Raw genomic sequence first — 26,418 nt, 5'->3', positions numbered from 1 at the left:
AACAGGGGCTGTGACTTCCCCGGGCCCCAGTTGGTTGCTGACCTCAATCTCCTCCCAGCGGTCCCTGGGACGGGCTTCGCCCCTGCCTGACGGGAGGCCCTGTCATCTCGCCCTCTGTCCCGCTTTGCGCCAAGAAGGAACAAGTCGGTGCCGAGTGCCACAAGCGAATGCAGGGTGTAGACCAGCCTCTCCGGAGCCGGGTTAGAATCGCAGCTCCCTGACTGCGCTGGTGTGGGCTGGGAAGAGTGGGGAGTTTCTCGGCACCTCAGAGCCTGCCCTCTGGAGCAGACAAGAGCTGCGCTTTGCTCTGGCTCCTCAGCGTGGAGCCGCCTGCCTCTGCTGAGCGTGCGCATCCCAGGAGGACGGGGAGAGCGGAACTGTAATCCCACTAATCCCCCAGCGCTGTGGGCAAAATCACGCAGGCATGGGGTTATTTCTTGTTTTCCCCTCTGCACCCCTCGAGCACGTGTGGCAAGCAAGAAGCACCTAGTGCCGAGGTTGGAGAGAGATCAGGATTCCCAGCAGCTCCTGCCCAGCACAGTGAGTCTTCCCTCACCCAATCTCTCATTTCTGCAGCGTGACTTAAAAAGGCTTATCACCTGAGCGGTGGGATGGGGAGGGACACGGCCTGCGTGTCTGCACAGTCCGCGCGTGTGTGTGTGCGTGCTGTGCAATAGTTTCCCCTGTGTTTCCAAAGATCTCACAAGTGTGGTCCCTTCTGTACCCAGCCCAGGTTGGAGATCGCATCCTTGGCCGTCGCTCCTCCCCAGGGAGTGAGGTTTGGTGGCAGCTTCCATGTTAGAGCCGTAATTAGGATATTCATTACGCTACTAATGCGATGGGGCGCGGCTCGCACACGTTTGTGGATGAGAAGGTATGATGATTCGGAGTAACTTCCTTGGGAGCAAACAGACAGGGTGTCGGGTGAGATGTGCTTTTCCTAATTGGGGAGACAGGAAAGAGAAGGAAATCTTGGCTCAGGGCTGGGATCCTGGCTCGGATCCGCGGGAACCAGGGTCGTGGCAGAGTGAGCCTCCCTGGGACCCGGGGTAGCGGGCACGGAGGGTCCGGTGTGAACAGCTCCCTTCTCGGCAGAAGTGATCAGGTGGGGCTTTGGCCAGACTCTGACCTTGGGGCCTTGTGTGAGGGAACCCTGGCCGGTGCCTCTGTCCAGCCACCTTCCCTCGAGCTCTGGGTCCTTTGGCACAGCAGCTGGAAGTTTTCAGCCAGAGAGAGGCCGAGGCAAACTCGGAGTAGTGTTTGATGGAATGTGGAGCGCCTCTTCTGCTTCCTCCTCTTCCTCCTCTCTCCCCATCCTCCTGCTCTGCTTCTCCCACATCTTCCTCCTTGAACCCCTCCTCTTTCTCTTCTCCTCCTCTTTCTCCTAGGTGCTGGAGATCGAACCCCTGGACTTCTGCATACCAGGCAAACTGAGCTACATCCCCATCCCCTAATTTCTTATTTATTAGAGGAACAGAAATATCTCACTTGGTACAAACCAGAAACAAATGTTTTGGTACAAGCAGCATCTTAGGCCAGGAAGCTGAGGCAGGAGGATCACTGTGAGTCAAGGCCAGCCTGAGCTACACAGCAGGACTCTGTCCCCCAAAACAAAACAAAACCAAAAACAAAAACAAAGAACCCCAGGGTCTTGGGAGAAGGACCAAGTTCTCTGTTTGGGTAGTTTTAAGAGATTGCTGTGGGAGTGCAGGTTTTTCCTCCACTGTGAATTCAGAGCTGGCAGGGGCAGGAGACGGGTGCAGGGGACACAGTGAAGAACACGGCATTTATCTTCCTGGGGTGACTCTAGAGCAGGGCATGGGCACCCTCAGCATCTGCACAGGGGACTGGGAGATGCTGAGTGGCAGGGGGCATCCAGACTGTCCTTGGCGGGTGGGTGACCAGCAGCAACGACTTCCCCAGCCCACGATTCTGTCCCCCGCCAGGCTATGCAAGCCGGGGTTTAAGATAAGTTGAAACAGATTTGCCATTGTATCCATTAGTTACTAATTTGTCCCCCAAAGAAACCTTCTTCTTTCCTTACATTAGGTGAAATAGAAGTAGAAACTCAAGGGAATAAAGTTGGAAGTAAGTGGCAAAGCAGGAGAATGAGGAGAGAAGAGTGATTCACATCCCATTCAGCTGTGAGCTTCCTGGCAGCCAGGAGAAAGAGAGAAACACTCAATGACACTGGAGGCCATATCTGTTTCTCGGAGGCAGTAAAGTAACTGCCACCGAATTAGGGATTATTAAACCCATCTTTTCTAATACTATATTCTAAAAAAATTCATGTCTGAACATCTATATTGACATTTATGAGTGGGGTAGGACACAGTTTGTTGAGCAATAGTAACAGACTGTACATGGAGAGTTTGCACGATGTCCATAGACAGGAAACAACAATCCTGCTTAGAGGTCTCGACCCCGAGGACTTCCTGTCTGGTCAGACCCAAATGCAGAATTCATTCCGGGCTGCGGAGGACACTTGCGGAGGACAGGATCTCGCCACACTTGTCCCAGTGCTTTTCCACCTGCACGCGGCAGTGCAGTGCGCCCTGTCCCCTTCCCGGATGTCAAGGCCCCTCCCGCCCTGGGAGCCTCCTGGTGCTTGTGCTCCAGGCCGCTGGCTGCGGGCGTGAGGTCTAAAGGTGCACGATCTTCAGGAGCACAGGGAGGGCCCTGCTCTGGCAAACTTCACGGGGACCCAGGGGGTCCTCACGCACAGGGGTGAAAAGGAGCAAAGTGTGTCTGCTGCAGATCTGAAGTGGGAGCTTCCTGGAAGCCTCCGTGAGTGTGTATTTCAGCCATTCATCCCGGGAGCGGAAATAATGGTGGCCAGGCGTGGGCCAGTGATGCTTGTGAAGCATTTGCCTCCGGCCAGCGGGGGTCACAGAATGCTTGGGGACCCGAGGACACAGCGGGCCCTTTCCAGGGGTTCACATGACCAGATGGATGCTGCCACTTCATGTGGCCACCAGAGGACAAAGGCCATGGCCAGGGCCGGGCCTGGGGAGTGTGGGCGATGGGGCAGCTCTGTGTGGGAGCCCTGGACTCCTTGGAGGAGGCGGCTTCCAAGCTGGGACTCAGCGATGGGATGCAGGGGATGTGTCAGAAGAGGGCCCCAAGTGTGAGTCCCGGGCCAGCGAGGTGAAGGAGGAAGGGGAGAGAGGAGCGCAGTGAGCCGGAGCCTCTTGGCCTGGATTTCAAGCCAATGGTGTCTGGAAGTCACAGGCAGAGTCTTGTTTTGGGGGTGGTGGTGGCACTGGCTGTGGGTGCAGAAGGCTGGAAAGAGAGAGAAAGTGGGGGTGCAGATAGAAGGGTAGAGGCTGCTGGGTGCAGGTCCAAGCCACACCATGGCCGGAGGGGCGAGGGCCACATGGAGTTCCTTTGTACCACACTACGTGTGAGATGTCTGCTGGGTCCTCAAGCCGACCATCACTGGCCGAGGCCACTTGATTAATTCCACTGTATTTGCTCAGAGATCTTGGAGTACACTGTATTCTGCTACTTTTGTAGCGGTCTTAACCTTAGTCAACATCTAGGCAACTAAACACTATTTTGCTGCCACCACCTCCTTACCTTCCTTCCATCTTTCTTTTTTTTCTGTTAATTTGTGAGAAAAATTAATTAACCCTGACATTTTCTGCCTTCATACTTTTTGTATATTTGTCTTAGCACACTTTTGCAGTACATAATGTTTGCGTTCTTTTTTGTTTTTGTTTTTGGTTTTTTGAGACAAGGCCTCGCTCTATAATTCAGGCTGGGCTTGAACTCACTAGGTAGTCCAGGCTGGCCTCATACTCCTGCTCATCCTCCTGCCTCAGCCTCCTGAGTGTTAGGATTATAGGCATGCACCACCAGGCCCAGATAATGGAAATTCTTTGTATGAAGTTGGTGCATGTACACAACACATCTTAATTCCTTTTTGCATCCCCTTTCCCTCCCGTCTTCACTTCTTCCTTCTCTTCATCCCCTTCCCATTTGGGAAAGATCTACCTCCCTACTTCCTATTATACATCCTTTATTTCACTCTTTATTTATACTTTGGGTTTCTCACAGGAGAGAAACCAGGCAGTATTTAAGCTTGTGTGTCTGATTTACTTCACTTAACATTATGGTCTCAAGATGCATCCATTTTCCTATACTTGACTCAAGTTTATCCTTCTTTATGGCATAGTAGCACTCCATTGTGTATAAATACCACATTTTCTGTTGATGGACATACAGTCTGCTTCCAAGATTTAGCTATTATGAGTTGTGCTGCTATAAACATGGGTTCAGATTTGATATTTCAATGGAGCAAATGCCTGTGGTTTGTTCAGTGGCTCATTCAGTCATTTAACAGACACTCCCTGACCTCCCAGCTCTGGCCTAGAGGAACAGTAAGAAATTGAAAATGCTGGCTACAGAGTACATTAGAGAAATAGGACTGAACTGCGTAGAGGAGACAGGGTAACTAATCGAGACGTTCAGGCAAATACACTCTCCACAGGCCAGTGGGAGCCAGAGGAACTGGGTAGGCACGGGGAATGCTGGAGGGCTGCGGGGTGGAAGTGTCCCCAGCCCCCTGGAGAAATGGGCAGTGCCTGAGGCAGGGGAGGAGAGGAAAGCGGGTGGAAGAGCAGCAGTGCCCGGGGAAGAGCTCTGAGCCCTGGGGCTGGGCCAAGTCTAAAGTAATAATGGAGGGGCCTCTTCCAGGTTGCCTCAGGCCTTGCCCAGGGGCTTCCAGAACCCTGGGGTCTGCTGATTCTCAGTGGGATGGGGAGCCCCAGGACCACCACCCTTATTCCTCTGCCGTCCAGGCCCCTGGTGACCACTGCCCCCTCTCTGTGACCCCACCCGGGGTCGGATTCTAGAGGAATAAAGTGTGAAAAGTATCATGGATTATTTTCAGTGGCCGAACAAGTAGGGGTTCCATCTGCCAGCATTTTGAAATAAATATTCTATATTTTTTACATCTGGTCCAACCCCACCCAGATGGAATATGCAAATGTGTATGAGTTAATGATTTTTTATATTGGTGTTTTGTGCCTGTGTGTGAGAGATAGAGAGAGAGAGAGAGAGAGAGAGAGAGAGAGAGAGAGAGAGAGAGGGAGAGGCAGTCAGAGCCTGCTGTGAAAGAGTTCACGTCCATGTAATGACATAACGCTCGTCAGGATGCCTCGCAGGCACATTCTGTGCGTGTGGCCAGAGTATTCTCCGTCGGTTTAGAAGGAGCGGCTTCGAATGGCGGGAAGGCACGCCAGGCACGGAACGCAAACCTCATTCGCGAGCCTCATACAGAGGGCACGTTCACCATAAATATTTAGCACGATCCTTCGTGAGTATTTATTCAAAACAAGAGGTTTTATTTTAGAGGCTCCTGGGCTCCCCCTGCCTGATGCTGACGAGCGTCAGCCTGCGCGGCCTCACCTTGCCGAGGAAGGCTCCGCAGTGGGCCTGCAGCGGATCCGTCCACCTACTCGTCGCAGATGGCTTCGTTTCATAAGAGCTGAAACTGCATTTGGTGGAACTGATTAAATATAAAAACACTGCCATCTGCCATTTATTCTAATAGAAAATGGTTTGGGCAGATGCTGACATCTTTCTGGTGATTGATTCATCCCTGTCGAGGGAAGATGCTGGGAGGGTCGCAGCTGCCTGCCGCTCAGCTCAGGCAGCCCAGGGCGCAGGAGCCCCCACCGAGCCCACGCTGTCTGCCCGTGGCAGTGAGCAGAGAGCGCTTCAGCGACATCCAGGGAGCTGGGGACCCCAGCCCTGGGCCAGCCCTCCCCACTGCCCCCTCTAACTTCCGGCCCAGTCTAACTGGGGGAGATATTTACACGCACCACCTCCTCTTCAGTGCCTGGTGCCCTCACACTGGGAAAACTGGGGCTGGTGTTTGCAGAAAATAGGGAGTGCATTCACATGTCAGCGCGTGAAACACCCAAATGCTCGGTGCATATGCTCCTGCTGAGTTTTAAATTATTTTTTCTATGCGGACAAGAGGGTTCCATTTAAAAAGATATTGTTTACGAAGAAGCCGCACCACATGTTACAGTGCGGCTTAGAAACAGCTGCATCTCCATTGCCTAAACGTCTCCGGGAATAACTAATGCCCTTTACAGAGGGCAATAAAGTGAGGCTTTATGTAGGAATATTTCTCTCTCTCTCTCTCTCTCTCTCTCTCTCTCTCTCTCTCTCCTGGGGATTGAACAGAGGGCCCTTACATTGAGGTACACCTCCAGCTATTTTTAATTTTTTTAAATTTTATTTTTGAGTCAGGGTCTTGCTAAGTTGCTAAGATGCCCAGCCTGGGCTAGAGCTTCTGATCCTCCTGCCTCAGCCTCCCAGAGTGCTGCCAGCATTACAGGCATACGCCATGACATCCAGCTCCTACATAACATTTTCTTAACCACAAAAATAATTTTAGGAAGAAAATGTAGAGATCAAGACATTTTTATCTGGTCCCGTTTATAAACTTATTTTCTTATTTATGATGATGGTTAAGATGTAAAATGGTTCCTCTTAAAGTCAGAGGAGAAGCTGATTTTTTTCCTATCATTTTCGTCACATTTTAAATATTGAATTAGTTCTGAATAATTAGGCAAAGTGACTTGAGAATATTTCTGGGTATTATTTTTAATTGAATGCAGCAAAATTATGGCTATCATAATGCATTTGTGCCAGGATTACATATAGTCAAGTGCACAAAATTGGAGAGTCCGTTCAAATGCATTTCCATGCTCATAGAAGACTGTTATTTGGAATTAGAGGCTGGCCCATTAATTTCCCATCCATAGCCTCTTGACCCTTTATTGTACTGGTGCTTTCTGGTGTGGTGACAGCAATAGGGCATCTGATGTCCCCGTGTCTGTGAAGGTTTTTAGAGATGCTGTACTGGTGGGTCCTGGGAACTTGGGGTCCCTGTGATCTGATTCCCGGGAACTTTCAATTTACTGGAGCCTTAGTTCAGGTGGACTTCCGGTTCCAGGAACTTCCAGTCTTTCTGTCTGTTCACTTTCCTGTGTTTAAATCATTTTTCATGTTCTTCCTACCTTCTTACTTCTCCCTCTTATCTGTTGCTCTCTATCCTGTTGTTACCTTGTTCCTCTTATTTTCCTGCATTATAGTAGGAGTCACCTTTTCGCAGTCATAGGGACGAGCTGACTGGATGGTTTCTGCACTGTTTCACAGCCCCGACGGGCCTTCTCTGGGCTCTCTGTCCCTTCCCTTGTGGCTTTCCTCCTCTGACTCTCTCTTCCTAGAGCACCTGCTTGCTAAAAGCTGGGAACTCAGGCAAAGAGCGATGCTGTTGTGGCTTGACATGTTCCCCCCCCCCCGCCCCGTTTACGAGCTGGTGTTCTAGCCCTTGTGACCTCGAGGTGGACTGCAGCTGGAGACAGGCTCTCTGAAGAGACGGTGCAATCAAGGTGAGGCTGAAGGTGGACTCCAGTCCACTGTGATGGGTGACCTGAGAAGAGAACATGTGGATGGAGAGGCATGTGAGAGGGAAGACGCTGCTGCGGGTTACATGGGGAGGAGCAGGCCTGGCCGTGCCTGGAACTTGGGGAGAACCGATGATGGTCTGAGTCACTCAGTCTCAACACTCAGGTGCAGCACCCAGGAAACAGATTCAGACATCATCTCTGCCCTCATGGGTCCCCCTGTGACCCCTGAAAGATGCAGATAAGCACCCACAAGTCCTCAAGGGGCGTCACTGTGCATCTGGGTAGGAAGGCAGGCAGAACCTAGAGGAAAGGCTGCTTGAAGGGGTGGGGAGGCTTTTTGGAGCATTCATATTCCAACTTCACCCACAAACCAGAAATACTCAGGAGACATAGAGCAGGGTTCCCTGGACAGGGGAGAAGTTAGCGTGTGATGGAGAGCTGTGACAATAGATGAGTCTGTGTCGCCATTGAGCTATGTGGGTGCATTGTCCTGTGTCCTGGCCCCTTCAGGGTGGGACACCCGTCCTGCCTCTGCACCTGCTTTTTATCAAGAGGTCCTTGGTCCAGAGCAAAGGCTTTTGCCTCTGGAAGCCAGGCAAAGGCTCAGATGTCAGACTGAACTGTGAAAGGAGACTCTAGCCTGCGCCTGTGACCAGCTTGTGACCTGTGCACCTAAAATGACAGCACACCATCTCCCCCAGCTCTGTAGGGAGGCTCCGTCCAGCTGGGCAGCTCTCGATCAGAGTCCTGGACGTGGGAAAGTGCGGTTAACAGGGAGCAGACAGGGCAGCCACACTGTGCTTTTCAGGTATTGACACTGGGTCTGTTCACAGACATGCACTGATCTTGTGATTAGTGATGCAAATCTGGGAGATGACTGCAGAGAACTCGTGGTGCAGAGGAGAAGGTCTTCTCTGGGTGAGGAAACTGGACCCAAAGACGATCTACTGGTCCAGCTAGGTTGGCTAGCAAGGGGCAGGTGACTGTGTGGTGTCCAAGTCCACGGCACCCTTGGATGGCCCAACGGGGGGCCCAGGTTTGCCTGAAATTGGAAACCCACTTCTGGCCAGTTTATCACTACAGAGTGACATAAGCAGTGGAGGACAGCTTTGGTAAAGCCCGTAAGCCTGATTTTAATAAACGAGGGCTGTGATCGTCACGGCTCTGCCTTCTTACTGAGGGGTGGCCATGAGCTGCCTGCTTCTCTGACCACGTGCAGCCCGGGCTGGGGGCAGCCGAGGAAATCCTCTTTGAAGCCGGACCCGTGGGGATAAAAGTTAAGGTGAAAAATTAAACTGGCTGGTGTCTTTTAATCCTATTTAAAAGGATTTAATCCTTTTAATGAAAAGAACTGAAGCAGCATCGTCTGCTGCATCGTTGTGAGAAACACGAGGATGACCAGGGACCTGGACAGGTGTAAATTGCAGGCAGAAGCCTCTCGCGCCGGAGCCCCTTGCACATGGCTTCATTAGGCACATTCCCGCCACACCCGGCTCTGCCCCTGTCTTCCCACCTGTGGTCCCTCTGCCCGTAGACCCACCGGCTGATTTGTGCTGTTTTTCCCTGTGATACTCATTCTCATTCTTTTCCCCGTGCAAGCAGATTTTTCCTGCCATATGCTCATTCAATGCTAATTGTGGTGCATGAACATCTTGTGTACTTAGTGGCTGGGTCCCTGGGGGCCCTGAGCAGCTGAGCGCTGTGTGACCCGTGAAACTGTGTTGCTCTCTCCAGGCGGCTCCTGAGGACTCGGAGCTCTCTGTTCCTTATTAAAAATCCTGCGAGTCCAGAATTTTATGGAGCCTGGAATAGGAACGTCACACGGTTTGACTGCTTCTAAAGAACGTTTCGGCAACTTCTCTGTTGGGGGAAGAGAGTGCTATGGTTTTACACTTGTGTTTGTATGTCTCCAAAATTCACGTGAAAATTTTATCCCCAAAGTGAAAGTATTAAGAGGTGGGGCCTTTGGAAAGACATTAAGTCAAAGCCACAGCCCTAGAAGGCTCTGGGAGCCATGCAGTCCTTTCTGTGCTGTTGCCTTCTGCAACATGCTGGGTACTGTTAAGAGCGTCTCTCTGCAGACACTGGATCTGCTGGTGTCTTGATCCTGGGCTTCCCAGCCTCCAGAATCCTGACAAACAAATTCCCATCATCTAACATCCCATCATCTAACTGAGAGACTTCAGTAGGAGGATTGCACGTTTGAGCCCAGCCTGGGCAATGCAGCATTTTTGTAAGACCCTGACTCAAAATAAAAACTTAGAAAAGGCCCAGAGATGTGGCTCATGCAAAGGGCCTGGGTTCAGTCCTCACTGCTGAAAAAAGTGTTTTGTTTAAACTCAGTTTAAAGTGTTTTGCCACAACAGCCCTGGGCTGTGTGAGACAGGCTCGAAGGATGTTTTTAGAAGTTTAGTATCTCTCAGCACAGGCCCCCACAGTGGGAACCTGGCAAGTGAATATAGAAAGAAAGAAAGAAAGAAAGAAAGAAAGAAAGAAAGAAAGAAAGAAAGTAAGTAAGTTTGATGGGGAAAGTGTTTGTTTGCAGATCCCCCATGCTCCACAGTGGAAATTTCTTGGGTCTGGCAGTGGACCTGCAGCTGGAAATCCTTATCTGTAGGTCTTTGGGGCATCTGGCATGTGCTTTTTTTTTTTTTTTTCTTAAATTATTTTATTGGTAGATTTTAGGTATACAATACATTTACATTTATCATTGGGTGTTTGTACCTGTACATGATTTAACTTGGTTCTTATTTTTTCCCCATTACCTGTGCTCCCTTCACCCCCTCCACCCTTCCCTATTTACATAGACTTTGTTTCCATTTTTTCCTTTCCTCATAATTTTTCCTTTCCCTTCTTTCCTTTCCCCTTTACCTCCCACTTCCCCTACCCCTTTGGACCTTTTCTTCCTATTTCAAATTGTCATTCATTTTAATCATTTCAATCCTTATTTACAATTTCAGTTTCTCACACCAGAGAAACTATTCAGTATTTACAGATGTGTGTCCTATTTATTTCACTTAAGAGTATGGCCTCAATATGCATCCATTTAGCTATAAATGACTCTAGTTTTTCATTCTTTATGGCTGAGTAGTACTCCATTTTATAAAAAAACCACATCTTCTTTATCCAGTTTCCAGTTGATGGGCACTTGGGCTGTTTCCAAGCTTTAGCTATTACAAACCGTGCCGCTATAACCATGGGTGCACATATATCACTGTGGTATGATTCTTTTAATTCTTTTGGGAAGATACCCAGCAGGGAAATAGCTGGGTCAAATGGGACCTCTAGTCCTAGTTCTCTGAGGTATCTCCATACTGACTTCCACAGTGGTTGCACCAGTCTGCACTCCCACCAGCAGTGGAGAAAGGTTCCTTTCTCCCCACAACCCCACCAACATTTGTTATTGGATGATTTCTTTATAACAGCCATTCTTTCTGGAGTGAGGTGGAATCTCAGTGTTGTTTTCATCTGCATCTCTCGAGTGACCAGTGATGTTGAACATTTTTTCATATATTTATTTGTTCTTTTACTTCTTTGTCTGAGAAATGTCTGTTCATTTCAGATGTCCATTTTTGAACTGGGTCTTTAAATTTGGGGGGGTCTAATTTTTTCAATTCTTTATATATTCTAGATAGTAGTCCTTTGCCTGAGGTATAGCTACTAAAATTTTTTCCTACATTGTAGGTTGTCTCTTAGCTCTGTTGGTGGTTTCTCTTGCAGTGCAGAAGCTTTTTAATAAGATGAGATCCCAGTTGTTGATTCTCTGTGCTAATTCCCATGCTCCTGAGGTTTTGTTCATAAAGTCTTTTTCTATGCCAATGTCTTCAAGAGTTCTGTCTAACTTATCTTCCACCAAGTTTAGTGTTTCTGTTTTAATATTTAGATCTTCAATCCACTTCGATCTTAGTTTAGTGCGTGGTGATAGATATGGGTCTAGTTTCAACCTTTGGCAGGTTGAAATCTAATTTTTCCAGCACCATTTATTAAAGAGGCTATCTTTCCTCCAGTGAGGGTGGTTGGCTCCTTTGTCAAAGATGAGGTGGCTGAGTATGTCTGGAGTTGTTTCTGCATCTTCTAATCTATCCCACTGATCCTCGGGTCTGTTTCTTTGTCCGGCATGTGCTTTGTTGCATTCTGATGTGTCCCTTGTTGATAGAAAATCGGGATCCCCGATGCTTGTCCTCTCCCTGCCCGGGACTGAGGGAGACAGAAGAGCAGGGGCTGGTGGCGGTGCCTCAGAGCTAGAAAGACCAGAGCTTGGGGAAGTTCCCGTGACGGATGCCTTGGGAGCCATCTCTCAGGGAGAACACTGTGTCTTATCCTCACTCGCTGCTTATAATTCTAAGCAGGAAGGCCAGGCCTGACACAGACACTGAAGATTAAAAAAAAAAAAATCACTCTTTTTAATATGGAGACAAGGCTCAAGGGGCTTGGTGAGGAATTGCAGGGCACAGCCTCTGGGGTGGGTGGGACCAGGCCACAGCCCCTCCAGGCACCTGCTCCTCCCATTCCACGGCACTCATTCATCTCTGTCTCCTCCAGCAGGAGTTGGTTTGCTGGTGTGTGGCCCCAAAGCCAGAGGAGATTTTCAGGCAGGACACATGCCATGCACACGACAGAGGACAGAAAGTAGCTCTGAAAGCCAAGGCTGCCCTGAGGTCACTATGGCAAGTGCCTCGACTCTCAAAGGGCTGTGCCCCTGACCACTGGAAGCCATCACGGTGACACCAACGGGGACACACCTCTCCTCCCCCCCGGGGGCCGCTGTGAAGGTGTTTTGCTTGCTTCTGCAGCTCTTTGGTCACTCGGTCACTCCATCTGGGGGCCAGCAGGGCCAGGAAGGGCTCCGCTTCCTGTGTGAGCTGGCTGTGTCACCTGTGGGCTCTGCTGAGTGTCCTGGAAATGTGCTCTACAGCTGATCCTGTGATGTCACTTGCTCAAGCAACACCTTTGTGTCCATTTCCGTAATTGCTGGCTTCGCCTAGGAGGTACACAAGGTCCTATGGCCCCACAGCTCTGGTTGCTAAGCAGAACTGGCAGGGGAAGCAGTGAGGATCTGGAAGTGACCCACGAGTTCTCTTTCTGGAAAGACCAAGATACCCTTTGGGCAGTTGCAGCCTGCGATTCAATTCACATTGTCTTTCCTCTCCCACTCCATCTGTCCCCTTCCTGAAATGCATTTTGTAGATCAATACCAGGTCTCCAGTGTCAAATCATTGATTCAGATGCCTTTTCTCATTTAAAGGGTATTGGGAAAAGAAAAAACATCGTTTCCCAATGGAAACGAGGCTTTAGGAATTTTGCTGGGGTGTCAGCTATAGACGTGGTGCTGGTAGAAAATGCCTGTTGTAAATTATGCAATTGCAACATTTGAAGCTTATTTGAGTCACACTTTACTACACAAAGCAATTTTTGGCTATTGCAAGGGGGCTTATTTGCATTGGTGGCCTAGGCCCTTGTATAGAATTCCCTGAAATCTTGCAGTTTAGACTCACAGCGTGAAACTGAACCGTGTGTGGACGAAGGGTTGAATCTTACTGCAAGTGTAACAGTATTTGTTGCCTATTAGGCAGCAGAGAGGGAAAAGGTGAAGGAACACTCATAGAAACCTGGAGACATGGACACAGACACATGGAGTCCGCTGTTTCTGTGATTTCCCCTGTGCCTGTATTCTGTCCCACTCTGTGACTCAGTTTCTTCAGTTTCCCTGCGCAGCACGATCATTGGAAAGTTTGTTAAATTCGCCCATGTTTGCAGTGCTAATGAGCGCGTTTGTCAGGGGAGTTGGTGCACGCACAGAACTTACTCACCTTAATTCCTGCCTTGTCTTCTCTCCTCCCTACTCCTTCTGACGGCCCCTTTCCCATGTGCAAACGCTGTTTCCGTTTTTTCCCTCCATCCCTTCCCTCCCTGCTCCATTTCTTCATTCCCTTCCCATTTGAAGAAGATCTTTCCTGTCTTTTATTTTGCTCTTGACTAACATTTTGGGTTTCTCATATCACAGAAACCGTGTAATATGTAACCTTCCCTATCTGATTTTATACAACAGCTTCCAAACTGTGTAATGTGTGTCTAGGATGTCGGTCTGATTCATGTCTGCACTGTCAGCTCTGTGCTAGTGTCCCTGATGACGTATTTTCTATTAGTATAAGTTTGTGATACATAATAATTGCACTTCTCTTGGGGGCGTGGTACATATACCTTATTGCATCTTCATCTTTTTGACTTCCTTTTCCCCTCCCTGTCCTCCCATCTGTCTCCATTTTGATACCCCTCCCTTTCTCTCACGATGGCCGTAGGCTGGCTTTGAAGTCACTATGCAGCCCAGGCTGGCCTCCAACTTCTGGTGATCCTCCTGCCTCAGCCTCCTGAGTGCTGGGGTTACAGGTGTGTCCATCATGCCTGGCTCATGGTGACATATTTTCGCTGCCACTGCTGTGCCCCATCCGTGGGCATCCCTACTTCATTTGTAGTAAGATGAGCTCAGGCTGCTCTGGCGCAGTCAGGCCTGTGGTTGAGATAAACCATGTCAAGCGCGCCAGTGCTCGCAAGTGAGCGCTAGAAATCGCGGCAGGACGCCTTCCACCGGTCCTTCCCACGCCGCCCTTTGAGCAGGGCTGGGCGGGGCGGGGGGGGGCTTCGAGAGGTGAGGAGGATGTGCACACCAGGGGCACAGCCCAGAGAGGCGGGGGGCGGGGGTCTGGGTGGACCGCACCTTCCCTGCACCTGGGCGGTTCGAGAGAGTCAACGGGCCTCCCCTTCCTCTGTCTGCGCGGTCAGGCAGGGCCAGAGCGTCTGTTCCTAAAGATTTCATCTGTATGAGTTTACGTTCACAGTGCACAATGACGGCATTCCTCGTGTGGGCTTGGTGCGCACGCGTAACACACCTTCACTCTTTTTTTTTGTCTTATTCTCCTCTCCCATCCCTCCCCCCATCTCTCGGTGCCCTTCCCACTTGCAAAAGATCTGCTCCCGATTTCCTACGATCTATCTGTTGGTTTGCTCTTTAGTTATTTATATTTTGGGTTTTTTATATAAGAGAAACCGTGCAATATTTAAGCTTGTATGTTTGATTCATTTCACTTAGCATACGGTCTCCAGGTGCATTCATTTTCCTATAAATGACTCACCTTTATCCTTCTTATGGCAGAGTAGTGCTCCATGGTGTGTAAACACCACACTTTCTTCATCCATTCATCTACTGATGGACATGTAGGCTGCTTCCAAGATTTAGCTATTGTGATGTCGTGCTGCTATAAGCATGAGTGTGCATGGATCACCATGATATGAGGTCTTGACTCCGGGAAGACACCTCAAAGGGGAATGGCGGGCCTGGGGCTCGGCTGACATCCGATTGCAGTGTCACAGTGTAGGAGGTGCGGGAAGGGGCGCACCGCAGGCTGCCACATCGGTGCTGCATTTCCGCCCACACATCCTGGATGACCACCGGAAGCGGGCACCACGTGCTTCCCCTGGCGTCCTTGTCACAGACAGAAAGTCCAGGTACTCGGGAAGGCGGAGCCCGGCGGAGGGCGCACGGAGGGTGGAGCTTCCAGGCTGGAGGTCACTGCACGTGACTCCCGAGCCCACGGGTAATCCTGCGCATGCACTGTGACTTCACAGCCTTGGGTCACGAATCCCTCGCCTGGGGTGACGGGTCAGTGTGTTCCTCCAAATCGCTGCCCACCGGCGTGTTACGTCCACACCAAGGGGTCATGGTCACCTGCTCTGGCCTCACCCGGGTGGTCCTGGCCCGAATCAATGGTCAGGGAGTCCCTGGCACAGGCGGAGGGGAAGCTTTGCAGGTCAGGAAGCACCCCCCGAGCTCAGGACTGCAGCCCCAGCGGACAGGCCCTCGGGAGGAGCGAACCCTCTGCAGCCATCTCCCTAAGTGGCCAGGTTCCCGGGGAGCACTCACATTTCTCACTGGTGGCTGCCCCGGTTATCCCCCCCCCCCGCATGTTAGCCTCTCCCAGGTCAGAGGGGATGAGAAGCTGGAGTGACTGAGGAGAAGCAGCCGGGCATGTGTCTGAGGCTACTTCCATGGCGAACTTGGTCTTTGAAATATAAACATGCCAAAGCTTGGTTTCTACAAAAACGGGAAACTTCTGCACGTGGTGGTGCACACCTGTAAGCCGTGCACCCTGGAGGCTGAGGCAGGAGGATCACCATGGGTTTGACTCACACAGATCATAGCCTGCCTCTGCTACTTAGCGAGACCGTCTGAAAAAAACTGCCAAATAATTAAATAACTAAGTGAATAAATGAATAAATGAAATCTGTTATCTGGGAGATTTCATGAGCTTAATGTAGACAGTAAAGGGTTAGAATGACGACCTACCACCTTCGTTTTCCCCGTGGTTAAACACTTCTGGGTCACGTAGGGTGCCGTCTTCTCCACGTTGGGGTCTTCTGCTCTCTTTGCTGCCACTGCTTTTGACCGGTGGTGCTTCGGAGGATGTGGTCTCAGACTCCCCCCACTCGGTGCCTCTGCGGTCCTGGTGAGCCCCCTAGCCCTGCAGCCCCGTTACCCCGCCCCACCCTGGTGAAGCCTAAGTGAGCACCATGCTGGTCTGCACTTGGGATAAAAGCGTTGTCGACAGGGCGAATTCTCTGCCACTGCTGCGGTTACTGTTGTCTTTACCGACATTTCCCTAATGGGCACCGACTTATCTTTCCAGCCCCATCAACCCCTCTCACAGTGCTGCTGGCTGCGCTGATGGGGCGCCCTTGCCACCTCCTTGGACCCCCACAACCTGGGCACTTGGCTGCAGGCGAGACAGACTGAGGGGGCGGCAGGGTGGCTGTAGGGAACTCTGCAGGGGTCCAGAGGCCGAGACAGAGGGCCCGGCCGCCCGAGGCTGCTTTCCAAGTGCGAGTTTTATGCCCATATTGAACAAAATCTTCTAGGAAGAGTTTGAACTCAGGGACCTCACGAGCACCTTCCTGTCTCACGGGGCTGTTGAAGAGCACTCTGAGTTTCCTGTTGCTGCCGTGACAAGTGCCCCAGCTCTGTGGCTTCCACAACACATATTCATTCTATTGCAGGTCAGAGGATGGAAGTCAAAATTCTGTCTCTTCTGGAGGCTTGAGAAAAGGTCTCCGTGCATTTTTAGGGTCTAGAGGCCTTTTATGGCCCTCAGCTCTGGGTCCTTCAATCTGTCTTCACAACGCATCAATCCAGCCTCTGCGGTCGAACCAGCCTTTCCCTCTCTGACTGCAGCTCTGCTTACTCCTGCTTACACAAACCCTGGGTAACAATCTAGACTGAGCCCATGGTCCCAGATCCTTTGTTTAATCCCTGATACAAAGTCCCTCCTATGTCTCAAGGGACTGTGCCTGTCAGCTTCTCAATGTGCAGGCAAATACCTGAGAAAAACTACTGGCAGGAGAAAAAGTTGATTTTGGCTCATGGTTTCTGAAGTTTCAGTCCATGGTCAGCTGGTTCTATTGCTATGAGCCAGAGGGGAAGCAGAAACATTGTGGCACAGGGTGTGGTGGGATAAGACTGCTCACTGAATAGCAGCCAGGAAGTAGGGAGAGTCAGGGTCATGTCCCCGTGATCCATTTCCTTCAACCAGGCCTCACTTCCTGTTTCCATCCCTGCCCAACAATGTCCAACAATGCCATCAAATCATCACCTCATCAGTGAATGAATCCACTCATGATCCAGTCCTGTCCCACAAGCCCATCAGCTGCCATTTAGGCCTTCAGCACGCGATTTTGGGCGGATATGTGCAATCCACCTATCACAGAGACCCATTCATGGACAAAGCTCACTGCCCTCGAGGAGCTAAGACGACCGGAGGAAAGACTGAACTGCACTGGGCCAAGGAGGAGGGGGGCAATTTGGGTGCAAGTCAGGACAGGGCCGCAGGTGCTGGCCCCTGACTGGTCGTGGGATCCATGGAGGAAGAGGAAGCCAGGAGAGTCCCAGGTGCTGGGATGTAATGGGTGAGGCTGACTCAGTTATACCAAGGGTCTATTCGGCAAGTAATGATGAGTCAAATTCTGGAATTGCAATTTATAAGGTCTATGACAAGGAGGGCTCTTATCATTACAAAATGGTTAGCACTGGATATCATGTGCTGATTTTACCGAATCATTAGTTAGCAAATGAATCAACAGCAGCTGCTATCTCATAAATGAGCTCTTCTGAATTATTTTTAAAAAGTAAATGTAATAAAAAGGGTAGACCCATAAAGGTGAAGATTGAGAGATATTCCTTAGAATTATTTTTATGTTGCAGGACACATTTGAAAGACGTTTGAGAATTACCAACTGTTACTCAGTCAAAGCAAAGGTTCTGAGCTACAACAAATCAAGCACTTTAATTTAAAAGTTGATGTGGCCAAAGTAGCTGTGTGTTTTCTGCTATCTAAAGACATCTGAGGCTGTTGTTCCCATGGTGCTGCCAAGACTTCTCTGCAGCAGCTCCAGGATCCAAGGGACCAGGCAGGCAGAGGATCCAGTTCTCTCAGGATCTGCTGCTGGCTTCGGCTGAGGGTCTGGAGGGGACCTGGTTCCATGTGACTCCAGTCAGCCCTGCAATTCTCTGCCCTTCAAGCAGCCCAGGGTGGCTCCAGGCCACTGTTCCCTTTGGATCACAATGACCTCAACCCTGCATGGCACCTGGTGGAAAGATCCATTGGATCCAGTGTGATCCCTCCTCTCCATGAGCCTCAGTTTCCCCTGATGATCTGTGTTATCACCAGAACTGCCCAGTGGGTTGAGCGGGGATGAAGGAGGACATGGATCAAAGCCCTAGATGGCAGTCTGCCTCCCTCCATGGCGGGTGCTGCTTCTGTCGAGCTTTTAGCAAACCCAAGAGACAACACAAGAAGACGCCGCCTGTGATGACGAAGTCTGAGAAATGAACAGACTGCAGGGACAATGTTTTAAATATTTATCATCTTTGCAGCAGTGTTGGCGAAGGTGGAAAGGAAGTACTGCATGGGGCCAGCCCCCCTTGGACGATGCTGATTTTCTTTAACCCTAATCTAAGCCCCTAATAGACTCCGAATTGCCATAAGGACATCATTTCTCTCCTTTTACTATTTCAGATTTGCCCTCTGCAGTGCTGACATCTACCACTTCCTTCCCAGGAAGAGCCATTTCTATGTGAAAGTACATCCCCAAGGTTGCTTTGGTTACAACCGACAAAGTTTCAGAGCTCCCCAGGCCCCCCGGACTCCATACCCAGTTCTTCCCCTTTTTCCACCTCGAGCTCCCTGGGGAGTTTGTACTCTTCAGGCACTTGGGAGAAGGCAAACTGGGTTTATCTGGATACTAAACGGGTCAAATTAGAAGTAAGCAAAATATTTGACCAAATGCATTATGAAAAACAACAAGGAGTTTTAAGGCCTGTCATGTCCCATAAATTCACTTAGATGAAAGGCCCGATGTGCAATAAAAATGTCTCATTTAAGAAATTAAATGATCCTGTCATTTGTAGCAGGGATTAATAGAATTTTAAGAAGGAATGAGCTCAGATGTGGCTGGTGAATCACAGTGGCCTTTCACATTTGCAGTATTCCTAAGATAATTATTAATTAACACACCAGAAACTATTTTAATGTAACATTATGGTGTAGATTTAAACACCCAAATGGAAAATGCTTCCTAATAAGGCTTCTCATCCTTCCTTAAAATTAAAATGCTAAACTAATTAAAACCAAGGTACTTTAAAAACATTTTGCTTCCAAACAGATTTTTAATATATGCCAAGCTGAGTATGAGCCTAGAGCTATTTTTTTTTGTTGTTGTTAGAATCAAAACTCCATTAAAAATGGATTTTTAATAGTGGACCTGACTGCCTCTCCTCTTAACTGTGTGTCCCGAGTGGCAGCACCGTGCATGGTAGAATTTGGGAGTTATGCATTTCTTAAGAGCATCGGTCAGACTTCCTAAAAGGCAAGTCACACTTGATCACCACAGTGCTTAAAATCTTTCCACGGCGTGCTGTAAGTTTCTTCCTCCCTACTCTGACACATTAAGCCGTATGTGATCTGGGTTACTGCTTCTTCCTCCTTCCTCTTCATTTTGGATGTTTTGCTGTTGTTCTTCAGCTATTTTTTACTGCTATCGGTTTTTTGAACATGCCAGGCTTGTTTTTGCCTTGAAGTGTTTGGTCCTCAGCTCTGCCTGGAATTCTCCAGCCGCTCTCACCACGGTGGCTCTAGATGACCCATGAAAGATGACTCTGGGTGTGACATTACCTGGGGCTCACACCACCGCCTGAAAATCTCTTCATGTTCAGCTCCTCGTTTATCATCTGTCCCTTGCACTAGGACGCAGCCGCCCTTCCGCTTGTGCCTGGACACAGTTGTGGGGGATGCAGGCGACCACGAGGATCCCGGGGAGCCCGGTGCAAAAGAGGCGACGCCTTGGAGAGGAGCTGCTGACATCTCACTGCCAGGCCTGAGGAGATGCAGATAAAAGGTGTGGGCAGGATGTGGGAAGCACACGGAGCACGCGGTGCGGAGAGAGAGGGGGAGAGAGAGGGAGGGAAAGAGAAAGAGCGGGGCTGGGAGCTCAGCGCCAGACGCGGGGAGGAAATGGAGGTGCAGGTGCTTTGCTTTCTTCTTTCTTTTTTCTTTTTCTCCTTCCTTTCCTTCTTTCTTTTTCCTCTTCCCCTTTCTTCTTTTTCTTGCCTTCTATCTTTCCTTTTTTTCTGTTTCTTTTTTCCTTCTTCCTTTCCTTTCTTTCCTCTCCTCTTTCTCTCCTTTCTATTTTTAAAGGCCAATTAATTTTCTTTCTACTTTTAGAAATATTCAAGAAAATACTTCGGTTATTCAGGAGCTCCAACCTTCTCAGTTTTCTTCATCATAGCTAACGGGGATTCACGCCGAGCTCCACGTGTGTCTGGTTTTCAAGAAGACGAGGCGGCTGAGTGGCTCGGGCGTGCCCTGTCTCCAGCCCTGTCTGCTATGCTGCTGGCCCCTGACTTCTCGGTCACCTCCGCTCACCCTCGGATCTGACCAGCAGCTTCGGTACCTGGCGCCTCTCTGGCGAAGTGTGGTGGTCACAGGGCTGTCGGGGCACCAGGCAGGGCATGATATGCACATACTTCCTCACATTTTAGGACCGTGAGTGCTACTCTCCCATAAATACCTGAACTCGTACATTGGCTGCTGATTTATAAAGGTCCAAAGCAGCCAGAAAGCAGTGCATGTGGGCACAAATATGTTAAAAATGAGCCTACTTGGGCCGGGGATTTAGCTCAGTGGTTTCGCCGCCTGCTGCGCAAGCGCAAGGACCAGAGTTCGATCCCCGGGACCAAAAAAAAACAGCAAAAGAAATGGGCCCAGTAAATAGAAGAGCTCAATATATGATGTCTGATAATAAAAATAATAATATAATAAAAGTGAATAAAATGTCTAAAGGAGAAAGAAAACTTGATCTTGGCCCTTATAACCTTTCTGTTGTTCTTGTAGATCAATAATAATCATTATAGTTTCTCTTTAGCACAGCCCGATGGTATTTTAGAAAAAGATATGTTTAAATAAAAGGCCATGTATGTCTGTAGGTATTCTGTATGTGACACATGTACTTAAAGGTCAGCTGGACAGATGTGTGCTGGATGCCCTGAGGGCGTGCACATGAATCCCAGCAACTGGCTGACTGGCCTGTATTACCCTCTGAAATCTTATTTATTTATTAACTTTTTTTTTGTTTTTACTTTGAGATAGCATCTCACTATGCAGTTCAGACTGGCCTTGAACTCATTTTGTAGCCCAGGCTGGCCTCGAACTTGCAGCAATCCTCCTGCTTCAGCCTCCTAAGAGCTGGGATCACAGGCACGCACCCCCACACCCGGCTCAAGGGGACTCTCAGATTCCAGGGAGCAGAGCAACCCTGAGAGCCTGACGTGTGGGACAGCTGATCCGAGACTGACTTTAGGCCGAGCTGGCGGCCTGGACTCGGGCTCTGTAGTGCACTGTCTCCACCAGGGCAGCTTCTCTCTGCCTGACCTGGTGTGGGCAGGCTGGGCTCGGGGCCCTCTGCGGTGCGGCCAGGGTTTGCAGCCTAGTGCAGAGGCTGTGGTGTGCAGGCTGCCCCGGGGGCCACAGACCCAGGAGCCGATAACCATTGCTCTCTGGGCAGCAGTGCCCTCGGCAACGCCCTGCTGGCTGCCTCCTGGGCTCCGGGCTCTGCAGTCTCCTCTGGGGATAGGGGGCGCCTGCTCTGCCCCTGGGGAGACAGTCGCCTCAGTGCCTGCTTTCTGCTGTTTTATCACTTGGGGTTTGAGGCCACGGAGGTGGTCAGAAAACTTCTCCACCCTCTCAGTGTTTCGGCCTCTTATTCTGCTGAGCACATGACCTACTTTTCTTCCCTTTACTTAGCCACAAAGGGAGATAGGAACAAAAGAACATTTTCAATAATCATGTGAAGAATTTCAGGGCCAGCTGAAACCTCCCACTGGATCAGCCCAAGGCAAACTGTCTTGTGTGAGTTCGCACTGAATTTCCCGAATAACTCCTAGACTGTGTATCTGTTGGACTATTTGATAAATGACATCACTTTCTCCAAAATAGTTGTAGGAGAGAAGTGAACACAGAAGTAGATATTTTGAGGTGTAGTTTTTAATCTTTCTCAATATCCTTTTTGGGTAGGATTCTTGTCAGATAAATACATTATTTACATCATCATTATCATTTACGCCTCTCTTCCTCATCCTCATGATGATTAATAATAATAATTGCATTAATAGTTTCTGCAGTTCTTTAGGGGGAGTGGTTCTGAGACAGGGCCTCCACATGTAGCCCAGGCTGTCCTCGAACTCATGGCGATCCTCTTGCCTCAGCCTCCCGAGTACTAGGAAGACAGGTGTGCACCACTATGCCTGGCTAATTTCTGCAGTTTTTACTTAGAAGCCTTTCTTTCTTCTTCTTTTTTTAACTTTTAGCTTGGAACTAGTATTGAAAATACTACCAAATTTATTGTTATTAAATTAGTGTTTCATAATAACAGACACCAGTAAACCATGCAGTGCCTCGAGTGTGTTAGTCTTGCATAAAGCACTTTAGCAATAATTCACTTAATCCTCATTGCCCTGTGGGGTACAGATGATTCTCCCCATTTCACAGGAGGGGAGGCTGAGGCAGGAGGGCTTAAATGACCCGCTCAGGGCCGCACAGCTCTCCAGGCACGGCCGGGTCCCCAGACCCCGCCCCCCTCCAGGTCACAGCTCCTGATTGTGGGAGCAGATGTGCCGGCTGGGGGAGTGGCTGTGGCTTCTTCCCCTCACAGCGTCCTCTGCCCACAGACAGAGCCATGGCCGTGCGGGGACACGCAGGATGGTCTGGGGGCGCCCTGTGCAGGGTGCAGGTGTGGGAGGGAGGAGACGCTGCATGACTGGGCTGCTTTTGGGGCACAGATGTTCTTGAGGCTGGTGTCTGCATGGTTCATGGCCAGCTCTGCTCCATGTATCATCGATGAGCCACCCGGGTCCCAGGGCACATGGTGGCGGCCTTTGTCTGAGCCAGAGCCTCAGCTATTGGGGCGTTTACGACAACTGTGTCCCCACAAGCAAGCTGGCCCTGCACTGTGGCTGGGGGCTTGTGATGGCAGCTCTCCCTCCCCACTTTTCAATGCTTCAGCATGGACTCACTTTGCTTTGTGCCTCTCAAGACAGGGTCTTGCTATGTAGCCCAGGCTGGCTTTGAACTTGCAGTGATCCTCCTGCCTCAGCCTCCAAAATGCTGGGATGGCAGGTGTGCGCCACCATGCCTGGCTTCACTTATTTCTTTTGACTGGTACCCAGCTGGCCTTCAGTGAACAAGCTTTTTAAAATTTACAAAATTTTATTAGTAATTTTCTTTTGGCAGTAGCAGGGGTTGAACCCGGGGACTTTGCACTGAGCTACATTTCCAGCCCTTTTTAAATGAAGTTACCAAGGCTGGGTTCAAATGTGTGATCCTCCTGCCTCAGCCTCCCCAAGAGCTGGAATGACAGGCATGTGCCACCAATAAGCATCTGATTGCTCTCTCCTCCAGAGGCAAGGTGGTGGCCTTGAGCATTTTGCATTGCTAATGACAGCTGTGGACATCCTTCCAGAAGGAGCCGGTGCTATTCCAAGTCCCCTGGGCCAGTCCATCTGGCTCTGGAAAGTTTGTCCTGCAGGGTTGAGCAAGGGCTGGCATCAGCTGGCTGTGGGGGATGGGCAACATCAAAGCACCCAGCGCGGTCACTTGCTGGCTTTTGAAACCTGAATCCACTGCACCCAGGGCCCAGCCACCTCTTGTACTGTGAGGCTGTGGGGGATGTTTAGACTTTGGCTGTGACAGCCTCATGGGGAACCGGAAACTCACAGGGACCGTGGAGCCCAGGCTGGGGTTAGGTGCGGACATCTGCAAGTCCCCAGTGAGGCCCTGCCCCGTTCTAGCTGAGTGTTGCTGTGTTGACCTAATCCGGTTGGCTCTGGGCCTGGAGTGAGCAGGTGCCGTGGCGCAGGGCCTGGGCTGGGGTCTTGGCTGTGCCGGGCTGGGGTGGGTTGCAGGGGCCCCGCCCAGCTGGCTGCACACCTGCACTGTGCTCCAGCTGTGTGCCACACACCTGTGGGCTCACAAGGAGAACTGTCACTGCCGCCACCCCCGGCTCTGTGACATTTGCTAGCGCCCACCTCGGGGAAGAGCAGCTTTATTTTATTTATTTTTACTTAAAAAGAAGAAACACCAGAATTCCTTATGTCTGGGAAGGAGCCAAACGTGTCCAGCGCTGAGCGTAGAAATATCCCATCTCCTGTCTGCACCTGGAATTATTTTTGTTGTCTTTGATACACAAACTAGATATGGCAACAGCAAGGAAACTGGCTGATCTTTGAAACCAAAACTCCTTTCCTGTTTATCAGTGGTTTTTTTTTTAAGCCCATCATTGTCATCACGGGGCCAGTTTTTCTCTTCAGGTGGTCCTGGACCTGTTTGCTCTTCCTCGGTATCTGCTCCTAATGCTGCCCCCCAGGAAGTGGCCCTTGTACCTTGGAGTCCCAGTCAGGAGGGACTCACTTGTGGTCTTGGGTGGGACCCTGGCTAGCCACTTAGGAGTTCGGTGGCCGCAGTGGCCTCTGGCCTCCCTGAGCCCGTGGCCTTCATCGAGAGAGGCAGGAATCGCTGTGTCCTCTCCTCCCACCCCTGTTCCCTCTCCTCCCGACCCTGTTCCCCTGGTCACAGGGACATCTGCTGTGGTCGCCCTTGGAAAGTTCTGCAAAGGGGCTGAAAGGTCTGGAAGGTTCTGGAAGGAGGATGTGGGTCTGACCACTGCAGGGCCCAGGCGGGTCTGCATCATTTTTTAAATTTGTATTTTCATGAGCCATGTTTGCAAAGCACAGCGATCACATTCCTTGTGGGTGTGTACGGGGGGAGGGGCACATCTTGATTCTTTTTGCTTTCCCTTCCTCCCTCCCTCCACTCTCCCTCCATCGCCTGTTCCCCTGCGGTCTCTCTCTCATTTATTTCTACTTTGGGTTTGTCATAAAGAGAAGCCACTCCCTGTTTAAGCTGTGTGCCTGATTCGTTTCGCTTAACCAGACGGTCTCAAGGTCTTAATATGGAAACTGTTCACACGCAGCCTGCAAGCTGCTGAGTTAAATGGCCTTTCTCCTCCCGTGGTCTCCAGGCCACTCAGACCCGGAACCCAGGCTCCCAGAGACCTCTCTGGTGTGTGGCATGGGGGAGGCCGGCTGTCCCCATGGGCGGGGCTTGGGGGTCCTGGAGCTGGAAGGGCCCGTGGGTGACGCTGGGCAGGAATTCTGGGGTCCTGGGCAGGCGAGTTGGGGCCCTCTGGGGGGATGATGCCGTTGACTGCCCCTTCTCTGGGACTGGGGGTGCAGGACCCCACGTAAGGCCTGCTCTGTCCTGGGAGGGGCTGTGCCCCTTAGGGGCTGAGATCAGTGCTGTGACTGCAGGGGAAGCTGCGGTGGGGGAGGGGGGTAGGGCAAAGCCTGCGAAAGTTTGCCTGTCTCCCCAGATATGTTTCTTTGCCTGCGTGTGCGTGTGTAAAATATGTTTTGTTTTGTTCTTGTTTTGTGTTTGAGACAGGGTCTTGCTATGTATGTCAGGTTGGCCTTGAACTCACTGTGGCTGGCCTCAAACTCACAGCAGTCCTCCTGCCTGAGCCTCCTGAGTGCTGGGATGACAGGTGTTTCCCCCAGCCAGGAGGCTTGGGTGAGCGAGCGTTCCAGCCAGGTGGTGGCTGCTCTCCCTGGACCTCCGGGAACCCAGCTTCTCACCACTCCCTAAGGTCGGGTGCAGTGCGCTAGAGCCGTGGATGCCCGAGGAGGGTCCTGGCTGGAGTTTGTGTGTGAGGAGCAGGGTTTGGGTTGGTGATGCTCTGAACCTCTTCCTGCTCTGGGGTCCCCCCTCTCTGGTCCCTGGGGCAGTGTTTCCCACCATGACACCCACTTAAATCTTGTCATTCAAGTGCACCCACTGCCACTCTGTCACTAAGCAATTGGCAAAGCAAAGGAGTTAGCATCAATTCGCACATCATTTTGAAAATTATAAATAAATCCGAGAGTATTGGAAGGGGAGAATTCATTCATCTTTTCGCTAGTAGTCACAGAGATGAAGTAATTCTTCTGCTGGCTGCAGAAGCTGCAGTGCTTGATGGAATGGAGATTTCTTTTTTCTTTTATGCTGAAGATAAGACTATTTGTTTCAGGGCTGGAGAGCTTACTCTTGTCACAGTAGGCTTACAGATCTTTTATTTTTTACTTTTATTTATTTATTTTTTCAGATCTTTTAAAATGTGGGCTCAGCCAGGTGTGGTGGTGCACACCTATATAATTCCAGCCCTTGGGAGGCTGAAGCAGGAGGATTGCTGCAAGTTTGAGGCCAGCCTGGGCTACATAGTGAGAACTTGTTTCAAAAAAAAAAAAAAGAAAGACAAAAGTTTAGCTCTCTTCAGAGATCAGACCTCAATATTACAACAATGTTCAGTTAGAGCAAACAGTTAACTCCTTCTGCCACTGTATTAGTCTGCAATTGTG

The 26,418-nt window shown here is 50.3% G+C and overlaps 1 long non-coding RNA gene across 1 annotated transcript; it reads left to right on the top strand.

The window, feature by feature from the left end:
- LOC110346387 (uncharacterized) lies at positions 1 to 21,087 on the top strand. Its single transcript, XR_002390405.2, has 3 exons — positions 1 to 540; positions 19,721 to 19,871; positions 20,198 to 21,087. It is a non-coding gene; the product is annotated as an uncharacterized LOC110346387 (long non-coding RNA).
- The last annotated feature ends 5,331 nt before the right edge of the window (positions 21,088 to 26,418 follow it).

The sequence above is a fragment of the Heterocephalus glaber genome, unplaced genomic scaffold (assembly GCF_053883595.1).
Source record: "Heterocephalus glaber isolate CG9 unplaced genomic scaffold, H.glaber_assembly_v1.0 deba00001724, whole genome shotgun sequence".
Classification (NCBI taxonomy): domain Eukaryota; kingdom Metazoa; phylum Chordata; class Mammalia; order Rodentia; family Bathyergidae; genus Heterocephalus; species Heterocephalus glaber.
This window is presented reverse-complemented; position numbering and strand designations above follow the sequence as displayed.